We start from the raw sequence: 18,521 nt of genomic DNA on the forward strand, positions 1-18,521 counted from the left end.
CATCATGTTGGCCAGGCTGGTCTTGAACTCCTGACCTTGTCAAGTAATCCGCCCACCTCGGCCTCCCCAAAGTGCTGGGATTATAGGCATAAGCCACTGTGCCTGGTCAGTAGGTTGAATTTTATAAAAAGTCTTTTCTGCATCTAGGCAATTTTATTTTTAATAAAGGACTTAAAAGTGCTTAGCAATGCTCTATATTAAAACTTCCAGCTCAACAAATAGTATATTTTACTTGTTTGGTTTATTAATTAGGGAATAATACTCTACAACTACTTAACAGAGCTAAGCAACAGAATTTTAGACATTCCTCAATAACATTTCCCAGGCTTATAATTTCATTTTTAATTTTATAAAAATACCTATACTAAGCATTGATAATTTTGTCAGAATAAGTCTTTCCATGGGAATTTACAATCTTTTAGCATGGTATGACATTAGAAATGTTGCTTAGCTTCTTTCTACCTGTTTTTTTCTCCTCTTAAATGAGGATGATAAAAATATCTGCTCCAACCCTTTATTTGATTGTTACGAAAATCAAAAGTGAAAGCACTCTGTAAGGTGTAATAATTATTCCCTCTTAAATGAAAAAGCTGGTCTAGTAGGTATTAAATTACTGAACACCTCTGGGCCAGGCGCGGTGGCTCACACCTATAATTACAGCACTTTGGGAGGCAGGCCGATCACCTGAAGTCGGGAATTAGAGATCTGCCTGGCCAACATGGAGAAACCCTGTCTCTACTAAAAACACAAAATTAGTCAGGCAAGGCAGGAGAATCACTTGAACCCAGGAAGTGGAGGTTGCAGTAAGCTGAGATTGCACCATTGCACTCCAGCCTGGGCAACAATAGCAAAACTCTGTCTCAAAAATAAAGTAAAATAAAATAAATCACTGAAAACGTCTTAAGAAGAGTATAAACCTGGGATGAGTGTTGGCAAGTGGGGAGATAGTACTTCAATGGGGAGGCAGACCCAACAGTTCCACTCCCAAACAAAGAAACAAAAAATGTTGTAGGTCATTGGATTTGCAAAACATTTTATCAATTTTTTTGTTTGTTTGTTTTGTTTTGCTTAGAGACAGGGTCTCAGTATGCTACCCAGGCTGGTCTCGAACTCCTGAGTTCAAGTAATCCTCCCCCTTGTCCTCCCAGAGCGCTGGGATTACAGGCATAAGCCACAATCTTTGTGTGCCCAGACGTTGTTTTGTTTTTGAGATGGGGTCTCGCTATGTTGTCCAGGCTGGTCTCCAACTCCTGGCCTCAAATAATCCAGCCTCCTCAACCTCCCAAGTAGCTAGGATTACAGGCCACCGCACCCAGTTTGTCAATTCTTTTCTTTTTTTTTTTTTTTTGGGGGACGGAGTTTCGCTCATGTTACCCAGGCTGGAGTGCAATGGTGCGATCTCGGCTCACCGCAACCTCCGCCTCCTGGGTTCAGGCAATTCTCCTGCCTTAGCCTCCTGAGTAGCTGGGATTACAGGAACGTGCCACCATGCCCAGCTAATTTTTTTTGTATTTTTAGTAGAGACGGGGTTTCACCGTGTTGACCAGGATGGTCTCGATCTCTTGACCTCGTGATCCACCCGTCTCGGCCTCCCAAAGTGCTGGGATTACAGGCTTGAGCCACCATGCCCGGCCCGGTTTGTCAATTCTTTTACACTGAACATTAGTAACTGTTCAATCTAAAGGATGGTCCTCTGGAATAATCATCCTGGACAGTCAAGGAAGAATTTGTTTCTTTGCTGTTGCATTAAGTATCTGATTCAGGAGCCCCCCCCCCCCCCCCCCCAAAAAAAAAAAAAGGCGGACTTCAAAAATTATTTTCCTGGCCAGACGTGGTGGCTCACCCCTGTAATCCCAGCACTCTGGACGGCCAGGGCAGGTGGATCACCTGAGGTCAGGAGTTCAAGACCAGCTTGGCCAACGTGATATAACCCCATCTCTACTAAAACATACACCAAAAAATTAGCCAGATGTGGTGGCAGGCGCCAGTAATCCCAGCTACTTGGGACACTGAGGCAGAAGAATCGCCTGAACCCGGGAGGTGGAGGTTGCAGTGAGCGGAGATCGCGCTTTGCACTCCAGCCTGGGCAACAAGAGTGAAACTCCGTCTGAAAAAAAAATTTTTTTCTTGAAAGCTTTTTAACTGTAGGTCACAAAAATATCATACTGACCTGGTAATTTAAAAAATACTGTAAATAATATTTGGGCAAAAGTAACACTTTCTCCAACACCATCCTAAGCAAACTATAACAAGAACACCATGCCAGGGAGGCATCTACACTTGTCATTAAAGAAATGCCAAAAAGACAAACAGAACCATGAAATGTCCTAATTCAAAGCTGCAAGCTAAAAAGGTAAACTACACGGTGGCTCAAGCCTGTAATCCCAGCACTTTGGGAGGCCGAGGTGGGTGGATCACGAGGTCAAGAGATCAAGACCATCCTGGTCAACATGGTGAAACCCCGTCTCTACTAAAAATACAAAAATTCAGCTGGGCATGGTGGCGTGTGCCTGTAATCCCAGCTACTCAGGAGGCTGAGGCAGGAGAATTGCCTGAACCCGGGAGGCGGAGGTTGCGGTGAGCCGAGATCGCGCCATTGCACTCCAGCCTGGGTAACAAGAGCAAAACTCCGTCTCAAAAATCCTGAGTAACTGGGATTACAAGGTAAACTACATTGAATCACCTGACAACTGTGTGAGTTTATAACATAACTCCATGATGTTCCTCTCTGCAGCCCTACTCTACCTTACCGTGTCTTTTAAAAATCATTTTTATAAAAAGAAAAGCTCTGACAAGCATATATATTAAAGATACAGCTGAGGCCAGGAGCAGTGGCTCACACCTGTAATCCTAGCACTTTGGGAGGCCGACGCAGGTAGATTGCCTGAGCTCAGGAGTTTGAGACCAGCCTGGGCAACATGGTGAAACCCCATCTCTACTAAAATACAAAAAAAATTAACTAAATGTGGTGGCACGTGCCTGTAATCTCAGCTACTTGGGAGGCTGAGACAGGAAAATTATTTGAACTTGGGAGGCGGAGATTGCAGTGAGCCAAGATCGTACCACTGCACTCCAGCCTGGGTGACAGAGTGAGATTCCAGCTCAAAAACACGCAAACAAACGAACAAATAATTTTAAATAAAATTAATAACTTAAATGTCAGAAATACAAACACAGGTCTCAATTTCCTCATATGTTCAATGAAGGAACTGGTCTAGAAATCTTAGTTTCCTATGACTTCTAAAATTGAGTTTGAGTAGTCTATGTGTTGGTAGTTGCTGTTTTAATAAGTTACAACAAACGTATATCCCAAACATGCATAGTCTATTTAACTGATTAATTTATGTCCCAATATATACATTAATTAATTTTGAAACAATCTACTTTACAATATACTCTAAGCGCCTGTGTCCTATCTTTTCAACCTTTCCCTTTTATGGTCTGGAAACATCCTAAATATCTTTTGATAACAAACATTAAAACCTCTCCTTCAACCCTATATTTCCCTCTAATTACTGTCCTTTCACCTTCATTTCACAGCCACATTCTTTAAAAAAAAAAAAAAATTACTAACCCATCTTCTTACTTTCAATCTACTAAAACTGCTCTACCTAAGGTCAACAATGACTTTCTAATTGCCAATCCTAATAGACACTGTTTTTAAAAATTCATTCACGTTTATTTAAAACTAAATATTTTGCTTTTTTTTTTTTTTTTTTTTGAGATGGAGTTTGCTCTTGTTGCTCAGTCTGGAGCGCCATGGCGCAATCTCGGCTCACTGCAACCTCCACCTTCCAGGTTCAAGTGATTCTCCTGCCTCAGCCTCCTGAGTAGCTGGGATTACAGGCATGCACCATCACGCCCAGCTAATTTTTTGTATTTTTAGTAGAGACAAGGTTTCTCCATGTTGGTCAGGCTGGTCTCAAACTCCCAGCCTCAGGTGATCCGCACACATTGGCCTCCCAAAGTGCTGGGATTACAGATGTGAGCCACCGCACTCAGCCAAAACTAAGTATTTCCTTTTATAGTTATATGCCAAAAAATAGTGACTAGGTTTTATGGCTTACTTAAAATATATTTGAGGAAAACAGACATTTGCCATACCCAATAGCTGGTTTTAATTTTTTTTTGGAGGAAATACTGTAATTTCTTTTAAAAGTTCTAAAATATTTAACAGAATTTCCAGCAATGATTATTTCTAAAATGTAAAGATTTGAAACATAATTTATACAAAACTAAAACCAGAAGGATTCATTCTTGCTTTTCCCTTTTTTAAAAAATGCAGACAATTTGTTCCAAGAAAGTTTGGCATGTGATAGCAGCTGTAGCCTCAGTCACCCTTGGAAACGCTGTCCCTCCTTATGGGGAGAGAGCACTGCACTGAGGATAGCAACACATCTTCAATCAGCTTCTTAGGGTTCTCCTCCAGGTCTGTCTTAATTACTTCAGATTCAGACAGTTTTCACTTCAACTCATCTCCTCTCAGGTTCATGGTGCCAAACACCAGAGGACTGATAAACTGAGCCTTGATATCTCCTTCCAGGTCAACAAATATTGTGGGCAGATTCCTGTGAGGATAGTTGGTCATGCAGGTTGTTGAAATGGCTTGGCCAGACACAGTGGCTCAGGCCTATAAAACCAGCACTTTGGGAGGCTGAGGTGGGTGGATCATGAGGTCAGGAGTTCAAGACTGGCCTGACCAACATGGTGAAACCCCGTCTCTACTTAAAAAAAACACAAAAATTAGCTAGGCATGGTGGTGCATACCTGTAATCCCAGCTACTTGGGAGGCTGAGGCAGGAGAATCACTTGAACCCAGGAGGCAGAGGTTATGGTGACCTGACAGTACACCATAGCACTCTAGCCTAGGCGACAGAGAGAGACTCCGTCACAAAAAAAAAAAAAAAAAAAAGAAAGAAAGAAATGGCTTGGATAAATTTGACATCAGGAAACTTCCTGGCAAGTCCACTGAGGTGCTGACTTATCAGGGCACAGAAGGGAATTCCTTGTTTATAAAGGTGCAAGATGACCCATAAGCCCTCACTGGCTTTGGTAACTTCTTGGACATAATGCTTCCCTGAGATCTCAAAAACTTCCCCAAATTTATTCTTCAGTTTAGTTGCTTTCCACTCAGCCAGTCTCTGCCTTCTGTACATTTCAATAGCACAGTCATCCTTCTCATTAAACTCATCTTCATGATCCACCAGCTATTCCAAAGTCATATCTTCATATGTTGTCACCACTGACTGCTAGAGAATGGGCTTCTCCTCCTGTCTCCTCTTCCAATTCTTTCAGACTTTCCTTGTGGGGTAAGATGCCCTTTTTGCATGTCATTCCACTTAGTGTCTGTGTTGGGGTCCTGCATCTTGTTTCCAATCGCTCAAGCCAGTTGTGCCCTCTAGTAGACACCTTAAATCCTTCTTATTTAGCCTTTCCACAGGAACACTCTTTAAAACTCCTCCTCTGCTCCTATAAAACTTGACACTTTCTACTGATTTTCCTCTTCTTTCTTTTCTGTCTCCTTTTGTGGACTTTAGTCCACTGTGTCACTTAAATGTCACTTTTTTGTATGTGTCGCACAGACTGGAGTGCAGTGGTGTGATCTCAGCTCACATTAGTCCAACCTCCACTTCCCGGGTTCAAGCAATTCTCCTGCCTCAGCCTCCTAAGTAGGTGGAACTACAGGCATGCACCACCACACCCATCTAATTTTTGTATTTTTAGTAGAGATCAGGTTTTGTCATGTTAGCCAGGCTGGTCTCGAACTCCTGACCTCAGGCAATCCACCCACCTCAGCCTTCCAAAGTGCTGGGATTACAGGCATGACCCACAGTACCCGGCCTTAAATGTGACTTTTATCTAGTCTCATATTCTCTCATGACCTCTTCTCTCTTCAATGTAAATGTTCTCACCAGATGATCTCATCCACCCTTGTGGCTTTAACTACTTCTCCCTAAAACCTAGTATGTCTTCTGCATTCCATCTCCTCATCTGAGCCTGAATGATAGACTCAATCATCCAAATCCAGACACCTAAGGATGACTCTACTCACCAATGAATCCTAACAATTCAAACCCTAACTATCTCTTGTAGCCAGGCACAGTAGCTCACATCTGTAATTCCGGCACTTTGGGAGGCTAAGGCGGGAGGACTGCTTGAGCCCAAGAGTTCAAGACCAGCCTGGGCAACATACAGAGACCCTGTCTCTACAAAAAACCAAAAAATTAGCCAGGCGTGGTGTGGTCCCAGCTTCTTGGGAGGCTGAGGTAGGAAGATTGCTTGGGCCAGAAGGTCGAGTCTGCAGTGAACCATGATTATACCACTGCACTCCAGCCTGGATAACAGAGCGAGACTCTGTCTCATAAATAAGTAATTATCTCTTGAATCCATCCCTTCCTATCCATTCTAGATGTTACTACTCTAATTTATAGTATCTTTCCTGGCTTTCTTTTCTTCAACAGTTTCCCCAGTGGTAACCCTGTATCCATTCTGGCTCTCCTCTAACACATCTGCTACACAGACAACAAAATAATCTCCCAGCACTTTTGGAGGCCAAGGTGGGCAGATCACAAGGTCAGGAGTTCGAGATCAGCCTGGCCAATATGGTGAAACCCCATCTCTACTAAAAATACAAAAATTAGCTGGGCATGGTGGCGGTCACCTATAGTCCCAGGTACTTGGGATGCTAAGGCAGGAGAATCACTTGAACCAAGGAGGTGGAGGTTGCTGTGAGTTGAGATTGTGCCACTGTACTCCAGCCTGGGCAACAAAGCGAAACTCCATAAAAAAAAAAAAAAAAAAGCCCAAGTAGCCTAGTATTTTAAATTCTTCATTGGTTCCCCATGCCCTACTTCAAAAAAACAAAAAAACAAAACAAAACAAAAAACAATTTTTGATAGTATATGAGGTCTTTCACAATCTAGTTCCTATGTCTAAGTCTCTACTTCACCTCTTGCCCTCAATTCCTTTCCACCTACAAAACCACCATAACACACTATTTGCGGTTCCCCAAATTAGATAACATATGTTGCTCCACATACTGCCACACGTTTGTACCCAGGCTTTCCTCTGCTTAAAACGCCCCTCTCATTTTTACCAATTGGGAAAACTCCTGTTAATTTTTCTAAACAAAAGGGTCACCATTTCAGTCAAGTCTTCCTTGATCTCTCCAGATGGATTGATCGTCTTCACAGAATTCTGTGTATTTACTCATTTACATATTTGCCTTCCCAACTAGCCCTTTAATTCCATGATGGCACAGATGTCTTATTCCTTTTTTTTTTTTTTTTTTTTTTACCCTTTAGCATCGTCTTTACAGAGTACATTGGTCAGATACTGGACAGATTTCCCAGACAGAAAATCAACAAAGAAAAATTGGACTTAATCTGCACTATAGGATACATGGACCTAATATTTACAGAACCTTTTATCCAATAACTGCAGAATATACATTTTTATCCTCAGCACATGGATCATTCTCAAGCAGAGACCATATGTTAGGTCACAAAAGAAGTCTTAAAACATTCAAAAACATGGAAATAATATCAAGCATCTTCTTTCACCACAGGGAATAAAATTACAAATCAGTAACAAGAGGAATTTTGGAAACTATATAAACACATGGAAATTAAATAATAGACTCCTGAATGGCCAGTAAGGAAACTGAAAATTTTATTGAAACAAATAATAATGGAAACACAACATGTCAAAACCTACAGCAAAAAGCAGTACTAAGAGGGAAATTTATACCAATAAGTGCCTACGTCAAAAAAGAAAAACCTTCAAATAAATAACCTAATGCTGCATCTTAAAGAACTAGAAAAGCAAGAGTAAACCAAACCCAAAATTAGAAGAAGTAATAAAGATCAGAGACTAAATGAATTTGAAAATAAAAAAAGGCCGGGTGAGGTGGTTCACGCCTGTAATCCCAGCACTTTGGGAGGTCAAGGCGGGCGGATCACGAGGTCCAGAGATCGAGACCATCCTGGCCAACACGGTGAAACCCCATCTCTACTAAAAATACAAAAAAATTAGCCGCGCGTGGTGGCATGTGCCTGTAGTTCCAGCTACTCGGGAGGCTGAGGCGGAAGAATCACTTGAACCCAGGAGGTGAAAGTTGCAGTGAGCCGAGATTGCACCACTACACTACAGCCTGGTGACAGAGCAAGATTCAGTCTCAAAAAAAAGACAGAAAAATGAATTTGAAAAGAAAACAATACAGAAGATCAATGAAACAAATGTTGGTTTTTTTGAGAAGACAAATAAAATTGACAAACCTATGGCCAGACTAAGAAAAAAAGAGAGAAGACTCAAACAAAATCAGAGACAAAAAAGGAGACATTATTACTGATACCACAGAAATTCAAAGGATCATTAATGGCTACTATGAGCAACTATACTCCTGCAAATTAGAGTAAATGGGTCCATAAGTGTTGTTAAATGAATAAATGATGTAATGGATTTACAAATGTTAGTATGTTAATATATTAACATGTTATAAAAACTAAGAGGAAACAATTATTACAGCTTAGAATTATCTGACAAGACTTCATGAAACGCTTTGAACTGAATATTAAATGATCATAGGAAGAATTCAAAAAAAAGAGCAATAAAAATTTTCAAAATCTTCTTAAGTGAAATCTATAAAAAGTCAAAACTAATTCTTGGCTGTTTCAATGTATATAATTGTTACATCATATAACAAAAATGTATTTCTGCAGGAAAAAAATTGAGCTTTACCAGTTGACAAATCCATTCAACAAATATATTAGCTTACTATAGGCCAAGATCAAGTTGAAAATAAGAGGACAGCAAGGAGTTAGGGTACAAATACTTCATTAGCATGTTTTTGGGCCAAATCTCATTACAACACTACAATAAAAAATCTCCACATAGCTGGACACAGTGGCTCACTCCTATAATCCCAGCACTTTGGGAGGCTGAGGTGGGTGGATCGCCTGAGGTCAGGAGTTTGAGACCAGCCTAGACAACACAGTGAAACCCCGTCTCTACTAAAATACAAAAAATTAGCTGGGCATGGTGGTGGGCTCCTGTAATTCCAGCTACTAGGGAGGCTGAGGAAGGAGAATCGCTTGAACACAGGAGGCAGAGGTTGCAGTGAGCTGAGATCACGCCATTGCACTCCAGCCTGGGCAACAAGAGCAAAACTCCATCTCAAAAAAAAAAAAAGGAAGTCTCCATATAATCCATATTTATATAAATATTCACTCAACCAATACTTGAGCACCTTGTTAATGTGTTCCTTCAACAATCAAGGGTAAAGATTAAGCCCTCTATTATTAAAACATTTTAAATGTCATCTGAGTAAAAAATGAAATAAATGAGGGAAAAACTATTTTTTTCTGTTAAAAAAAAAAAAACCTAGGAATACAACTAACAAAGGATGTAAAAGATCTCTTCAAGAACTACAAACCACTGATCAAGGAAATAAGAGAGGCCACAAACAGAGGCTCATGGTTAGGAAGAATCAATATTGTGAAAATGGCCATACTGCCCAAAGTAGTTTATAGATTCAAAGCTATCCCCAACAAACTACCATTGACCTTCTTCACAGAACTGGAAAAAAACACTTTAAACTTCAAATGGAACCAAAAGACAGCCCACATAGCCAAGACAATCCTAAGCAAAAAGAACAAAGCTGGAGGCATCACGCTACCTGACTTCAAACTATACTACAAGGCTACAGTAATCAAAACAGCATGGTACTGGTACCAAAACAGAGATATAGACCAATGGAGCAGAACAGAGGCCTCAGAAACACCACCACACATCTACAACCATCTGATCTTTGACAAACCTGACAAAAACAAGCAATGGGGAAAAGGTTCTCTGTTTAATAAATGGTGTTGGGAAAACTGGCTAGTCATATGCAGGAAGCTGAAACTGGACCCCTTCCTTACACCTTATACAAAAATTAACTCCAGATGGATTAAAGGTTTAAACGTAAGAACTAACACCATAAAAATCCTGGAAGAAAACCTAGGCAACAGGACATAGGCAAGGCAAGGACTTCATGACTAAAACACCAAAAGCAACAGCAACAAAGGCCAAAATAGACAGATGGAATCTAATTAAACTTAAAAGCTTCTGCACAGCAAAAGCAACAATCATTAGAGTGAACTGGCAACCAAAAGAATGGGAAAAAATTTTTGCAATCTACCCATCTGACAAAGGGCTAATATCCAAAATCTACAAAGAACTAAAGCAGATTTACAAGAAAAAAACAAACAAACCCATTCAAAAGTGGGCAAAGGATACGAACAGACACTTTTCAAAAGAAGACGTTTATGTAGCCAACAAACACATGAAAAAATGCTCATCATCGTTGGTCATTAGAGAAATGCAAATCAAAACCACATTGAGAAACAATTTCACGCCAGTTAGAATGGCAATCATTAAAAATCTGGAGACAACAGATGCTGGAGAGGATGTGGAGAAAAAGGAACACTTTTACACTTTTGGTGGGAGTGTAAATTAGTTCAACCACTGTGGAAGACAGTGTGGCGATTCCTCAAGGATCTAGAAATAGAAATTCCATTTGACCCAGCAATCCCGTTACTGGGTATATACCCAAAGGATTATAAATTGTTCTATTAGAAAGACACATGCACACATATGTTCATTGTGGCACTGGTACGATAGCAAAGACCTTGAACCAACCCAAATGCCCATCAATGATAGACTAGACAAAGTAAATGTGGCACATATACACCATGGAATACTATGCAGCCATAAAAAATGAGTTCGTGTCCTTTGTAGAGACATGGATGAATCTAGAAACCATCATTCTCAGCAAACTGATACAAAAACAGAAAACAAAACACCACATGTTTTCACTTATAGGCAGGTAATGAACAATGACAACACTTGGGCACAGGGAAGAGAACACTAACTGGGCTAGGTGGTGGGGGAGGAGAGGGGAGGGACAGAGCGGGGGAGAGGAGGACGGGAAGAGGTAACACTAGGAAAAATGCCTGATGTAAGCAATAGGGGTGGGAGTGGGGCGGTGGAGACAGCAAACCACCATGGCATGTATGTACCCATGCAACAATCCTGCAGGATGCAGGATGTGCACATGTATCCCAGAGCCCAAAGTACAATTAAAAAATATATATTTTTTAAAATAATTAAGTCAATTAAAGTACAATTAAAGTACAATTTAAAAATATATATTTTTAAAAATAATTAAGTCAAACACTCAGTGGAGTTTATCTAACAAGGTTGTTGAATTTGAATGTAAGCACTGGAGATGAAACAGCAAGTAAACAGGCAAACAGAGATTACATGCTAATGGATGGAAATGAATGATAAACAAGATAAACATGTAAAATATATGATATGCTAGATGACATGTGTTAAGGAGAAAAAGAAAGAAGGGGAGAGGAAAATTTGAGGGTTATAAATTAGTTTATTTTATTGAGACAGGTCTCATTCTGTCACCCAGGCTGGAGTGCAGTGGCACAATCATGGCTCAAAGCAGGTTACCTCCTGGGCTTAGGTGAACTTCATATCTCAGCCTCCCAAGCTGGGAGTACAGGTGTGCACCACCATGCCTGGCTTGTTGTATTTTTTGTAGCGATTGAGTTTTACCATGTTCCCCATGCTGGTCTCAAAGTCCTGGGCTCAAGTAATCTGCCCACCTCTGCCTCCCAAAGTGATAGGATTGTAGACATGAGGCACTGCACTTGACTGGGGGTTATAATTTTAAATAGGGCACTCAGAGAAAGTCTCACTGAGTCACATCATATCTGGATGTCAGAGAGCAATCTTGTGAATATTCAGAGGAAGATAGTTAAAAAGAGGAACAGCAAGAACAAAGCACAGATTAAGGGAGAGAAAGAGTAGCAGATGAGAGGGAGGAGTTTACAGGAGGGTCAGATTAGGGTTGGCCAGCTGCCACTTATTTCCAGCAAAAATCAATACGGCAAAATTTCAATACACTAAAAGAAACCTGATACCTCATCTAGAATTTGCTTTTAAAGAATCTAATCTGGCTAGGTGTGGTGGCTCACACCTGTAATCCTAATACTCTGGGAAGATGAGGCAGGAGGATTCCTTGATCCCAGTAGTTCAAGATTGACCTGGACAACGTAGGGAGACCTTGTCTCTACAAAATAGTAAAAAAAAAAATTGCCCAGGCATGGTGATGTGTCCCTGAGATCCCAGCTACTCAGGAGGCTGAGGTGGGAAGTTTGCTTGAGCCTGAGGTTGAGGCCACAGTGAGCCATAATTGAGCCACTGCACTCCAGCCTGGGCTACAGAGCAAAACCCTGTTGTTTTTAAAAGAAAAGAAAAAAAAAAAAAAAAAAAAAAAAGAGGAGGAAGAGGAAGGAGGAAGAGAGAAGAACAAAGAAGAAAGAAGACTCCTCCAATCTGTAACACAAACTTAATTTGTTTCTATTTTCAAATTTGCTTTATAAGAAATTTTAATAAGTTTCCTTAACTAAGGACTATACTAAATCAAAGTGGTACCTCCTAACTCCTAAGGAAGCCCCAAATTTCACACAGAAACTACTCTATGATCTACATGATGACAAAATACATGTAATACTACAATGCAACTTATACTTCTAACTCCTTTAAAGAGCCTGCTGAAAATATTTCACTAATCCTAAATTTATTTGCCTTTTCTCCAAAAAGCTACAGAAACAAAGATTTTTGCTGCAAGCATCTCACAGGATCTGAATGTTCTGAAGATCAACTGCGATTCTACTGTCTACATGCTGAGAGGTCACTGCTTTGGACCTTCTATCATGAAGGCTCTCTTGAAGTTATCTTTAGTTCATGTGTTTGTTGCTGTGACTTTGTTTGGGTATGCAGAATCAAGAGTATTACTGAGGCCGGGCGTGGTGGCTCATGCTAGTAATCCAAGCATTTTGGGAGGCCGAGATGGGTGGATTACCTGAGGTGAGGAGTTCAAGACCAGCCTGACCAACATGGTGAAACCCTGTCTCTTTAAAAAAAAAAAAAAAAAAAAAAAAAGTATTACTGTACTCTTGATTGGCTTCATATTAAAATGAAAAGCCCCGACAGTTAATGATTCGTATGTGCTTTCTGATGAGGTGTTTCTGAGAAGTGGGTGTCCTATAACCAATGTGTGGAAAGATTTTTATACATGTTTGTACTCTACAAGTGACTGTGACATCATATCTCAGGTTTTAAAAGGGTAGTTTATTTTTAGATCTATGCTAATATTTACCTCTAGAACATTACCAAGGCAAGGATTCATATGTATCTCATGTGCTGTTGAGATGGGTCTTCATCGCAACCTGCAGTTTCATTTACCCACCCAAAGTAGGCCAAATCACTGGCTTCTTCCACTTACCAAGACTACTGCTGAAACACTATCAAGGGCTTGAAATCACACTTCAAAGCTTAAAACATATTTTCCTTATTTATCCACCAAGATTGATGAAGTCAAGGAAGTACCTAACAGATCACTGCACATCCTATGCCTCATTTTCTCTTCCATGGGAAGCAGAAGGTGAGCTATGAAATGTGATACATGGAGCAACCGCAGCTGCCTGAGGACTGAGAAACAAGATGCCTAAACTATAGCAATCCTGACAATGGCAGAGTTCTTACTGATACCATGTGTTTGTATTAAACTGAAACTTTAATAAAGCAGACATTTCTTTTTATGACTCCTTTTGAGAAATGTTTTTAATTATATTAACATCATATTCAATACATAATTTTTCTTCTGCTAATGGGAATTATTTTCTATAAAGATCAAGTGCTACATTTTTAAAAAAAGATTTGTTCAGAGTAAGTATGAAATGCAAGCCTTAAAACTTTTATTTTTCTTTTTTTAAGACCTAGCATCACCCAGGCTGGAGTGCAGTGGCATTATCACAGCTACTGCAGCCTTGACCTCCTCAGTCTCGGGTGATCCTCCCATCTCAGCCTCCAACTGGGACTACAGGTGCATGTCACCATGCCTGACTAATTTTTTTTGTTTTTGTTTTTGTTTTTTTGTAGAGATGGAACCAGAAGTTGTCCAGACTGGTCTCAAACCCCTGGGCTCAAGCAATGCTCCCACCCTGGCCTCCTAATGCTGGGATTGCAGGCGTGAGCTACCACACCCAGCCTAAAACATTTTTTTTTTAATCATCAGGGTAGAGTTAGAATGTATAAGCAAACAATAAAGTGTTCAGATGAAAAATCATGAAGGGTACAGATTAAGCACTGTACTAGTAAACCATTTTAAAATAAGATTGTCAGTTAAACACTTGATAGAGTTTATCTAACCAGGTTGCTGAATTTATAAAAACCTTTTTTATTTTTTTTGAGATGAAATCTCACTCTTGGTCCCCAGACTGGAGTGCAATGGCACAATCTCAGCTCACTGCAACCTCCACCTCCCAGGTTCAAGCAATTCTCCTGTCAGCCTCTGGAGTATCTGGGATTACAGGCGTCTGCCACCACACCCGGCCCATTTTTGTATTTTTAGTAGAGACGGGGTTTCACCATGTTGGTCAAGCTGGTCTCAAACTCCTGACCTCAGGTGATCGCCCGCCTCGGCCCCCCAAAGTGCTGTGATTACAGGAGTGAGCCACCGCAGCCGGCCAAAAACTTTTAAACAGGCTAAGTAATCTTATGAGGTAAAGTTCAGGTTGGAACATTCAAACAAAAAATGGGATGAGTTCAGATCACTCCAGTGGTTCTCAAAGTGTAGTCCACAGACTCGTGGGAATCCACATCTTAGTATGTATGCCCTTTTCAGCATGTTGACAACTGCAATGAAAGTAATAGCGCCGGGCGCGGTGGCACATGCCTGTAGTCCCAGCTACTCAGGAGGCTGAGGTGGGAGGACCGCTTGAGCACAGGAGTTCTGGGCTGTAGGGCGCTATGTCGTTCGGGTGTCCGCACTAAATTCGGCATCGATATGGTGACCTCCTGGGAGTGGGGGACCAGCAGGTTGCCTAAGGAGGGGTGAACCGGTCCAGGTCAGAAATGGAGCAGGTCAAAACTCCCCTGCTGATCCAGAGTGGGATCGTGCCTTTGAATAGCCACTGCACCAGCTTGGGTAACATAAGGAGACCTGGTCTCTTTAAATAAACAAACAAACAACAAATAAATAAATAAAAGAAAGTGCAATAGCAATGATGGGTAGAACTGCTTGCATCTTAGCACCAATCGAGGCAGCAATACCAAACTATACTAGGAGTCTTACTCTTCACTGACACACACTTTCAGTTATTCTAAAATGTCAGTTTCACTTGACTGATGAAGCAATAAAAATTATTAACTTTGTTAAATCACAACTCTTAAGTCTTTTTGATATTCTGTGTGACAAAATGGGAAGTATGAAGAAGGCACTTCTACTGCATACCAAAGTGTGACGGTATGCAAACTCATCCCTTTTAACTATTGTTACTTCAAAGAAAAGAGGGCATTAAAACAGAGCACGATGCCGGGCGCGGTGGCTCAAGCCTGTAATCCCAGCACTTTGGGAGGCCGAGGCGGGTGGATCACGAGGTCAAGAGATCGACACCATCCTGGTCAACATGGTGAAACCCCGTCTCTACTAAAAATACAAAAATTAGCTGGGCATGGTGGCGCACGCCTGTAGTCCCAGCTACTCGGGAGGCTGAGGCAGGAGAATTACTTGAACCCAGGAGACAGAGGTTGCGGTGAGCCGAGATCGCGCCATTGCACTCCAGCCTGGGTAACAAGAGCGAAACTCCGTCTCAAAAAAAAAAAATAAATAAAAATAAACAGAGCAGGAAAAGCAGAAGGGGATTCAAAGAAGAGGAGCTAAGTAGGATACAAGATATGCTTCCAATCCTCCAAAAATTGATGACACAAACTAGAAGAAAAAGTCTGCTATTATTATTTATATGTCCATCTCTTCAATGATTGTTCTGACAATTTGCTATGTTCTAGGAACTATGCTGACCACTAACTATTGAATTGAACCTGAAATAGCAAACTTTTCTGTCAGAAGAACCCAGAGTTCTAAGCCAATGGTTCTAAACTGTTAACAGCAAAACCTCTATTAACAGCAGAATCCCAATAGCAGCTCACAGATAAGTGCTCTGATTGACGTATCATATAGAAAAGTTCAGATACACACGTCCCATGAACTTGCCTTCTATCTCCCATTTACCGATTCTCAACAGTGATTCTGTGGACTATCTAATTCAATCATATTTTTCCCCAGGTCTCAACTGATTTACTCTGTTCCCTTCTACACATACACATGCATGTACACATACAAGTACACACGTAACACTCCCTCACAGACTGTTCAGGGGTCCCATTATCCTTCCCCTTCCTTTTATTTCTCTAATTCACATTGAAAGATCTCAATGAGGCCCTTCCACCACACCACATGCCTTTTTCTGATGATCTCTTTTATTTCTTTCTTGTCTAATTACACTAATAGTTCCTCCGAAAATGGTGAAGGTAGACATTTTCTGTTTCTGACTTTAATAAAAATTGTTGCAGTCACCATTAAGCCTGATATGAGTTATTACATTTATATAATTAAAAACAACAAAGGTAGTGGTTCCTCAACATTATTGTTATTATTGTTCAATACCAGACTACTCCTTATTTTCTGGATTTTTTTTAAATTGTGGTAAAATATACATATTTACCATTTTAGATATTTTTTAAAGTGTACAATTTGAGCCGGGCACAGTGGCTCATGCCTATAATCCCAGCACTTTGGGAGGCTGAGGCGGACGGATCCCCTGAGGTCAGAAGTTCAAGACCAGCCTGACCAATATGGGGACACCCCATCTTTAAAAAAAAAAAATGTGCAATTTGGTGACATTAAATATGTCCACAGTTGTACAACCATCACCTCCATCCATCATCAGAACTTTTCATCTTCCCAAACTGAAACTCTGTACATATGAAACTCCCCATTTCCCCTTCCCCACAGCTTCTGACAGTCACCATTCTGCTTTGTCTCTACAAACTTGCCAATCATATCATTTTACTGGTAAGAATCTCAAATCCTGAAAGATTGAGTCACTTTTCCAAGATCATCCAGATAAAAGTCAAAAGCAAGCACTTAGTTAGAAAGGAAAGCAGCAATCATCTATAGCCAAATAGATTCACTAAGTCAGACCAAATAACTTCATTTCCTTTTCTGCCTCAATGCCTTCATAGCCTTGGTTTGGTGGGTGTCTACAAAAGATGGTGGACGGACAGATGGACGGACAGATGTATAAAGATACATACTCATTGCTGGCCACGAGCAGTTGGCTCACACCTGTAATCCCAACACTTTGGGAGACTGAGGCAGGCGGATCACTTGAGGTCAGGAGTTCAAGACCAGCCTGGCCAACGTGGTGAAAGCCCGTCTCCAGCACCGGGCATGGTGGCTCACACCTGTAATCCCAGCATTTTGGGAGGCTGAGGCAGGTGGATCATGAGGTCAGGAGTTCAAGACCAGCCTGACCAACATGGTAATACCCTGTCTCTGTTATTTAAAAAAAAAAAAAAAGAAGAACGAAAAGTATGACAGTTGAATCTGCTGGATCGAATAATCAGTATTCCAAAGATGTAACCAAATTAGAATATTAGAATACTGAACTAAATAATCTCTAACATACCTAAACTAAAAAATATTTAATAAAAACAGAGTAGGTCGGCACCATTTTGCTGAAGCCTGCAACCAAGTGGGAGTGGAGCAGAGAGGCCATTGTTGCCAATTCTTTCCTCTTTCCCATGGTCCAGTCAGCGGGTTGATATGGCTGTTGGCCCTCAAGCCAAGACTTGTCTCTTAATCAGTTTTGGGGAGCACCTCATGGACATGAGTAATATAGAGAACAACTTCAAGGGCACAATTAGTGTTCGTGAAGAAATTGAAGTTTTTTCCAAGAACGTGGAAGATAAATCAAGATAAAAGAAGGCTAATGGAATGTATTAAGGATCAGAAAGTTAAAATTGAATGGGGGAAAAATTGATCAGAAGATTGGTAAGATAGAAGCACTTGAATTTTTTTTTTTTTTTTTTAATTAAAAATGGGGTTCACCATGATGGCCAGGCTGGTCTCAAACTCCTGACCTCAGGTGATCCACCCACCTCGGCCTCCCAAAGTGTTAGGATTACAGGCGTGAGCCACCGCACCCGGCCAGTAGCTGAATTTTATTAAGGCTATTTTGAATTGTTTGAATTGGGGAAGAATACGCAAAATATAAAAAGTGAAAAACTCAAGAATCAAGAGAAGTAGAAAGCAAGAATAAAGCAGAATTAAAAGAATCTGGAAGAGGCCGGGCGCGGCGGCTCACGCCTGTAATCCCAGCACTTTGGAAGGCCGAGGCGGGTGGATCACGAGGTCAAGAGATCGAGACCATCCTGGTCAACATGGTGAAACCCCGTCTCTACTAAAAATACAAAAAAAATTAGCTGGGCATGGTGGCGTGTGCCTGTAATCCCAGCGATTCAGGAGGCTGAGGCAGGAGAATTGCCTGAACCCAGGAGGCGGAGGTTGCAGTGAGCCGAGATCGCGCCATTGCACTCCAGCCTGGGTAACAAGAGCG

The 18,521-nt window shown here is 41.0% G+C and overlaps 1 pseudogene; it reads right to left on the bottom strand.

Moving 5' to 3' along the window:
- Nucleotides 1-3,949: 3,949 nt before the first annotated feature.
- Nucleotides 3,950-5,556, bottom strand: LOC116563722 (annotated as a pseudogene).
- Between the last annotated feature and the right edge of the window lie 12,965 nt (nt 5,557-18,521).

Source organism: Sapajus apella, unplaced genomic scaffold (genome assembly GCF_009761245.1).
Source record: "Sapajus apella isolate SASKATOON/1434 unplaced genomic scaffold, GSC_monkey_1.0 scaffold36, whole genome shotgun sequence".
In the NCBI taxonomy this organism is placed as follows: Eukaryota; Metazoa; Chordata; class Mammalia; order Primates; family Cebidae; genus Sapajus; species Sapajus apella.